The sequence below is a fragment of the Palaemon carinicauda genome, chromosome 22, assembly GCF_036898095.1.
Source record: "Palaemon carinicauda isolate YSFRI2023 chromosome 22, ASM3689809v2, whole genome shotgun sequence".
NCBI lineage: Eukaryota > Metazoa > Arthropoda > Malacostraca > Decapoda > Palaemonidae > Palaemon > Palaemon carinicauda.
The window spans coordinates 14,931,301-14,938,800 of NC_090746.1; the positions used below are offsets into that span (position 1 = coordinate 14,931,301).

Here is a 7,500-nt window from a genome sequence, read left to right on the forward strand (position 1 = left end):
GAATAGCTACGTTCGCAGACCCATCAATAGCTTGTCACTGATGATAATGTTGCTAGTCTCCTCTGCTACAACTGAAGCCTTTCCATTTTTATTCCAAATTCTTTAGAATGCCTTACTAACTGGTGTCGAGATTCCTAGACAGGGAAAATTAGTTGTGATGAAAATAAAAAGATTAATCGTTTATATTTTTTCACAACTATATCAAGAAATTATAGAGAAACAAAATACAATATGATGTTGATAACCAAGAATTGTTTTTGCACCACAAAAGCAAATGGGGTGTAAAATACAGCCATGGTTCTACTACTACTAATAATAACTTTACAGTTTCTGTAGTATGGCCACACATTTTATGGGCTTATATTTTGAGGAAAACACACCATAATTAAGATAAACTATCCAATTTTCCATGTTTTAGCATATTGAAATAAAGAGAACTGCACATGCCGGCAGTCCAAGTAGCCAATGACAAAATAAATTAAAACAACCGTTCTGTTTTTTATAACCAGGATATGTTGTTATTATTATTATTATTATTATTATTATTATTATTATTATTATTATTATTATTATAAAAGGAGGGTAGAGGTTGGTCCGTCTTTGCTGTGACAAGTTTTTATTCCTTTTGGTCAATCTTTTCGTGACTCGGTTTTACTCTGTTTTTATGTTTTATCATTTAAATTGTTGAAGAGATTTAATATCAGAACTAGCCATGACACTTTAGTAACACCTTTCATTTATTTTGGATATACATTTTTAGTCTAACCAAGTGTCGATGAATTACAGTTTAATTTGGAAAGATATGCTTTAAACTTTTACTTTTTGATATTGTTTATAATTTTTCCATAAGGATTGTTTTAATTAACATGCATATCCCCGATTATTTTTTTTAATCATAATAAAAAGTAAATGCTTATTCTCTCCCCCCCCCCCCCCAAGCGAAGTTGCCTGTGTATGACCTTGAAATGCACAGGCAAATTATTTTGTAAAAAAAAAAAAATAATATCGGGTTAGGACAGAGGCTGCCAATTTAATTACTGAAGGTATAATTAAATAGCCAAAGTAGTACTTGATGGGATAAAGTAAAAATGTATAATAATTATAATTAGCATTTATGTCGTATGTGGGAAAGTGGTACAAAGGTTTTCTAATTATATCCCCGTTAGATACGGGGTAATTTGGATCAGTCCCAAGGTCATGCGAACTAGTAGAATTACAAAGGTATATGCAGGTTGCCTTCACGGGGAAAAAAAAATGTTAAGCTTATAAATCGCTCGCGTAAGACCTAAGAACATGGTTTGTAAAATAGAAAAAAGTTTTAAATCTTAGAAGCGACATGAACTTCTCTTATCTATGACTACTTTTTAAACAGAGTATCTAACTTCAGTAAAAATATTCCGATCTTATATGTAAATGTAGCATGAGTCCCGGCCTTATTTGTAGGTTTTTGTCAAAGCTCCACTTCAGAGGAATTTGTATGAATGGTACATTGAGCTTACGTAAAGCAGAAAACTGAACGTAGCCGTATATGTGTAGTAAGCTAATAGAGGACTCCTTTATATCAGATCAATGGTAACCCTTGAAGCAAAGCCAGTAGAAAATGCTCTAGAGGATTTCATCTAGAATGAGAGTAGAATAAATTACACCGACCGATGATGGTGATGTCGAATATTTTATTTTGTCTGTTTTGAAATACACACACACACACGCATATAGTGTCTATATATACAGTGTATATATATATATATATATATATATATATATATATATATATATATATACATATATATATATATATATATATATATATATATATATATATATCTATCTATCTATCTATATATATATATGCATATTTGCTGTTTGTGACTTTACAGAAAGCCAGTGATTCTGCCTTAGTTTTTCTCTCTCTCTCTCTCTCTCTCTCTCTCTCTCTCTCTCTCTCTCTCTCTCTCTCTCTGACCTCAACTGTACTGTTATACTGCAATATGCCCTTTACTCGACCAGACTACTGTTTTGTGCTATTCCTTTTTAACTCGAATATATGAGCGTTATTATATGATAAGTCTCTTTATCCGCAGTAAACAGATGCGAAAGGAAATGTCAAATGTTACAGGGTATCAAGTGTGAAATATCTTCCCTTCTGAAATATATTAGAAAAATCGTCTTAATCCGTGTCACTAAAGAAAACTCCGTAAAGGGGAAGAAAAACTCCACTTTGCCTGTAGCATTTATTTTTAAAGCGCAACTTATATGTAAATTGCTTTTGAATTCATTTAACGACACCCCATTGTAAATTAGTTTTTCTCTTCGGCAGTTTTGGTAATGAAACTTTTTTTTTTTTTATGGCAAATAGTCCATACCCTTAATATTCACGAGACCCTTATCCATTCCAAACCAAGCAATCCCCAAATATATGGGCAATTAACGTCGCAAACATGATTGGTTAGAGATTCATTACACTATAGGGTGGTGCCTTCCTTGCGGAATCGACATATAAAAGGAGTATACATAACAGTTTACATAACTGGTTATTTTTTTTAAATAATTTTAGTGAACTCAAGCCAGTTATAATAAATATAGTTTTCCATCAGAACATCCTAGATATTTTGCTAATCTTAAAAAGATCATCTTTCTCTTGAGTTTTTTATACCTTTGACATGTATTAATAGCCAATTAAGTTCCTTACGTTCAGGGTTTGGTATGAGATGGTTCAATTTATTGTGGAGGGAAATTCGTACGTCATATGCAGTATTGTTTTGATTTTTTTTAGTTGAAAGTTACGTAAGTCCCTGCTAAAAAAAATCGTATTCGAGAAATATCTGCAATATCGATCGTTATATAATTAGTCATAGACATTGAGGTTATTCCGTGTATGATTGCGTAGCTATTTTGATAATTCCCCGTATGATTCCTTCTTTGATGTTTCCTCTGATCCCAGTAATGAAATTGTTGTTGCACGGCCATGGTAATGTGCTTTCATATTTGCTTTTTTAATGATGATGCCACAGATTGCATTCATGCATTTTGTCAATGTGATGTACACCAATATTGGATGTAGGCAGTCATGCACGATCAGTTATATAACCTAAACATCAGATGTGGTTTGTGGTTTATATGATGAAAAAATAATGATCACAGACTTAAGTTTTTATACATTTGGTTAGTAATGGAACATTATGATCGATACAGAAAATATCCTTGATAGTGAATACTGACGGAATGAATAAATATTAGAGTAAGCCAAAACTGTGATACGTCCTCGAAGCTAGGTTATTGTAATGTAGAGAGTGGCAAGGTCAATTGTAGAACACCACCCGTTGAGATACTACCGCGAGAGAGTTAGTGGGGCCTTTGACTGGCCAGTGTGACAGGGTAGGAGAAAAGTTGTGATTCAAAGGTAGGATGAATCAACTGATGGAGTTTATTGCAGAACACTCTCCTTTATAAACAAAATCTCAAGCAACAAGAATTTTCATGTTCAAAAGTCGACACCGTTACCGATGAGAAAACAGACATGTTATTTCAGGTTCTTTTTAGTGCGAGGGGAGAGCGAAGATACAAGCACAAAATGAAGTATGTACGATCGTGTGACACACGGTTGGTACATGGCTCCCCCTCTAAAAATGACATACTGAACATGTTAAATAGGTGCTCTGAATCTGGAGAGGTAGTAGTAAAAACTGCGCCAATTAGCGGCAGTGAGTGGCTGTAGAAGTCGTTGGTTGGGGTGCGAGCGAGTGGTGGATGATGGGTGGCTTTGTTGCCGCTCCGGCTCATCACAGTGTAGGCGAGTGTGTCCTACGGCATCCATAGGCGTGTCCTACGGCATTCATTGGCTAGTGTGTCCTACGGCATTCATAGGCTTGTGTGTCCTACGGCATTCGTAGGCGTGTCCTACGGCATTCATAGGCCTACGGCGTTCATAGGCGTGTATGTCCTACGTCATTCACGTCAGCTTCGGTTGAAGTTGAATAGATGTCCTCTTCGTCACGGGTGGAGGCGTTGATGGAGGTTTTGAAGGTCGTGAAGTGGCTGTCCATAAGGGCGTTGGCTTTGGTCATCAAGTCCTTTATGGGTAAACTATCGACATCGGGTATGGCAGCGCGTACAGGTTTGGGTAAACAGCTTACCCAGAGTGCACAGAGTAGGTTCACATCACGAGGAGAGCCGTCCGCGGCAGGTTGCAGGCGAGTAATACTGGTCATTTTCCCGAAGGTGAGCGAAGCTCTTTGGTCCCCCAACGTTTGTTGAAAGGGCTGAAAATGCGTTGCTATACGGGCGGCTGGCGACGGCGACTACTGCTGCAGAAGGTATGCGTTGACGGCGTCATAGTAACGGTGAGAGGTGGGGGAGGAGAGGGGAGGCAGGAGGAGCGAGTCACTCCGGGGTCACCAATGTGACGGGGTAGGAGAAAAATTGTGACTCAAAGGCAGGATGAATCAACTGAGTGAGTTTATTGCAGAACACTCTCCTTTATATGCAAAATCTCAAGCAACAAGAATTTTCATGTTCAAAAGTCGACACTGTTACCGATGAGAAAACAGACATGTTATTTCAGGTTCTTTTTAGTGCCAGGGGAGAGCGAAGATACAAGCACAAAATGAAGTATGGACACACGGTTGGTACACCAGACAGTACTACATTGGATCCTTCTCTCTGGTTACGGTTCATTTACCCTTTGCCTACACATAGACCGATTAGTCTAGCCTATTCTTTACACATTTTCCTCTTTCTTCATTCACATGACAACACTTGAGATTACCAAACAATTCTTTTTCACCCAAGGGGTTAACTAATGCACTGTAATTGTTCAGTGGCTACTTTCCTCTTGGTAAAGGTAGAAGAGAGACTTGGGTAGTGCTATAGCCTCTGTACCATGGTCTTCCACTGCCTTGGGTTAGAGTTCTCTTGCATGAGGGTACACTTGGGCACACTTTTCTATCTTGTTTCTCTTCTTCTTGTTTTGTTAAATTGTTTATAGTTTATATAAGAAATATTTTAATGTTACTGTCCTTAAAATTTTTCATTTTAATTGTTAATTATTTCTCTTATTTCCTTTCCTCACTGGGATATTTTCCCTGTTGGAGCCCCTGGGCTTATAGCACCCTGCTTTTCCTACTAGGGTTGTAGCTTAGCAAGTAATGATAATAATAGCAGTAAATGTTTGATAAATGTAGTGACGATTAACGAATGGAAGGTGGCATAGCTTGAGATATTCAGATGGTTTTCTGATTGGAGATAACGATAAGAGTAAAGGTTTGCCTGCTACCACAATCCAGTTAATAAGTTTCAAAAGTCCGGCGATTAAGGAATGTGTATAAAAATTCAAACGGAGTGTGGAGTAGAATTTATAAAAAATATTAAAGTGGGGTTGTAAGACATACTAAAGCAAAAGGTTTTTTGAGAACATTGTAGAAGTTTTTTTTTTATAGAAGAATGTCACAAGAAAAAATAAATTGAAATATATATAAAAATGTTAACTACCGCCTACATTAATGTAACTGTAAGTGTGGTTGACGAATATTGTGATAGAGAAACCAATGAACTCTGTTGCCTGGAGCACTTGGGTGTTGAAAGAACAAAATGGAAAGACAAATATAAAAAAAGCTGTTTTCTGATGAGAAGATGCACTAGTATAATCTCATGGGCCGTTCTCATCAGCGAGAGCTTATCTGGAGCAAGATCCGTTTAATCTTAACAATAACGGCAAAGTAAAACTGTGTTCAGGTTTTCTATTATTGAAGAAAAAGTGGAGCCGGTTGGTTAGTAAATAGTTTCGTATCAAGTTTTACGAAAACTTTATGCAGGTCATCACTGGATTGCAAGAGATGAAAAATGATTATACACTAAAGAACTGTTGGTTTGGAATGCAAATGAATGCAACATGAAAGGAGCTCTATGGGGTAGGTTGATGTGATGATGATATGACTTTAGCTATTTAAATGGAACTATAGTGAACACCCTCAATTTAACCTAGTGCCAACGTTTGTATTATGCATTAAATAGTAAATATCGCATAATTAATTTATTTTGTATCTGAAGAACGGCTGATCGCAAATTAGTGAATTTGGGTGGGAATGAACATGGAAACATTGATTAGACATTGGCTACTGTCACAGTTCACTGCAAGATTACGTGATGACCACGGGAGTGGGATTTATAGACCGTGCAGCTTTTTATTCAGGCAGTGAATTATGAACTTGGTAACTAGTCAACACTGATTGGTTGTAGTCAGGGTCAGTAGTCCATGAAATTAGCAACCTTTAATGTCTCTTACTACTAATGCATTTTAAAGAAATAGGCCTATCATCATTAACGGTTTTACTTCAAAGTTTTTCCCATTCTGTCCTGCCTCGATTTCCTTTGAATTCTAGTTTTAGTTTTACTTAACGAATCAACATTATAGTTTAATCATCAGTGTTAAATGCAAAATATAGGATGAGAGTGTGTGCGCATACATATGTGTTAAGGAGGAGGGCTGAGGGGGATATTTTATCCGTCAAAACATTACCTGCTGCTTCCTCTGGTGCCTTAGATGACCGCGGAGGTAGCAGCAGTAGGGGATTCAGCATTATGAAGCTTCATCTGTGGTGGATAACGGGGGAGGGTGGGCTGTGGCACCCTAGCAGTACCAGTTGAACTCGGTTGAGTCCCTTGTCAGGCTGGGAGGGAGGAACGTAGAGAGTAGAGGTCCCCTTTTTGTTTCATTTGTTGATGTCGGCTACCCCCCAAAATTGGGGGAAGTGCCTTGGTATATGTGTATGTATGTAAAACATTATCATTGTCCTTTTTACCTTCAGTTGGAGTGGTCTAAAACCTTTTGTTGGGGTGGTGGTGCCTCAAGTGAATACCGTTACCATTTTGACTTTCAGAAAATATTCATGGGGGTGATATTACTTGTCCCCTGTCCTACTTCTCGAGAGTTCAAGGGATTTGGGTACTGACACGTCATCCTTCTAAGTACTGACTATGCCCATTGTTGCTGAAATTCGAAGTGTAACTATTATCAGCTCAAACACACTTAACAGTTAATTTCAATGGTGACTTCTACTTGAGCCAAAAAAAACACATAATAAAGTAGTCAACTGATTGGTTTGATGATGCCAATATGAATGCCCTTTTCCATCCTTTTGTTTATACTGTAAAGTAGAAGTCTCCGTAAGACTAGGGATATTAGCTTGCAGCCCTATGCATTGTACTGAATGAAGTTTAAGAACAAGGGGTTTGAATATTCATGGGTGTTGCGCAAGGAGGGAATGTATGATGGTTAAAGTGTTCTGGCACTCTGTGAGACAAAAATTATGTCGATAGTAAAGAAATTTAACCTGATATATTGAACACTATCCTCTCCTTTGTTTGTTTACTTAGCTTCCAAGGCGCAGTTTCTTCGCCACCTCCTTTGATATTGACAATGCCAGGTTGAGATGAAAAGGAAAATCAATATAGTTCATTCCAGAACACATTGAACCGTGACAATCTGCCATCTATGGATGCTCT

General features: G+C 37.3%; 1 protein-coding gene and 1 long non-coding RNA gene across 3 annotated transcripts in view; one reads left to right on the forward strand and one right to left on the reverse strand.

Moving 5' to 3' along the window:
* LOC137616336 (uncharacterized) overlaps window positions 1-7,500 on the forward strand; it is a 1,379,772-nt gene that overhangs the window by 415,227 nt on the left and 957,045 nt on the right. The gene's annotated exons all lie outside the window — the stretch shown is intronic.
* LOC137616335 (uncharacterized) overlaps window positions 1-7,500 on the reverse strand; it is an 85,255-nt gene that overhangs the window by 39,318 nt on the left and 38,437 nt on the right. The window lies entirely within an intron of this gene.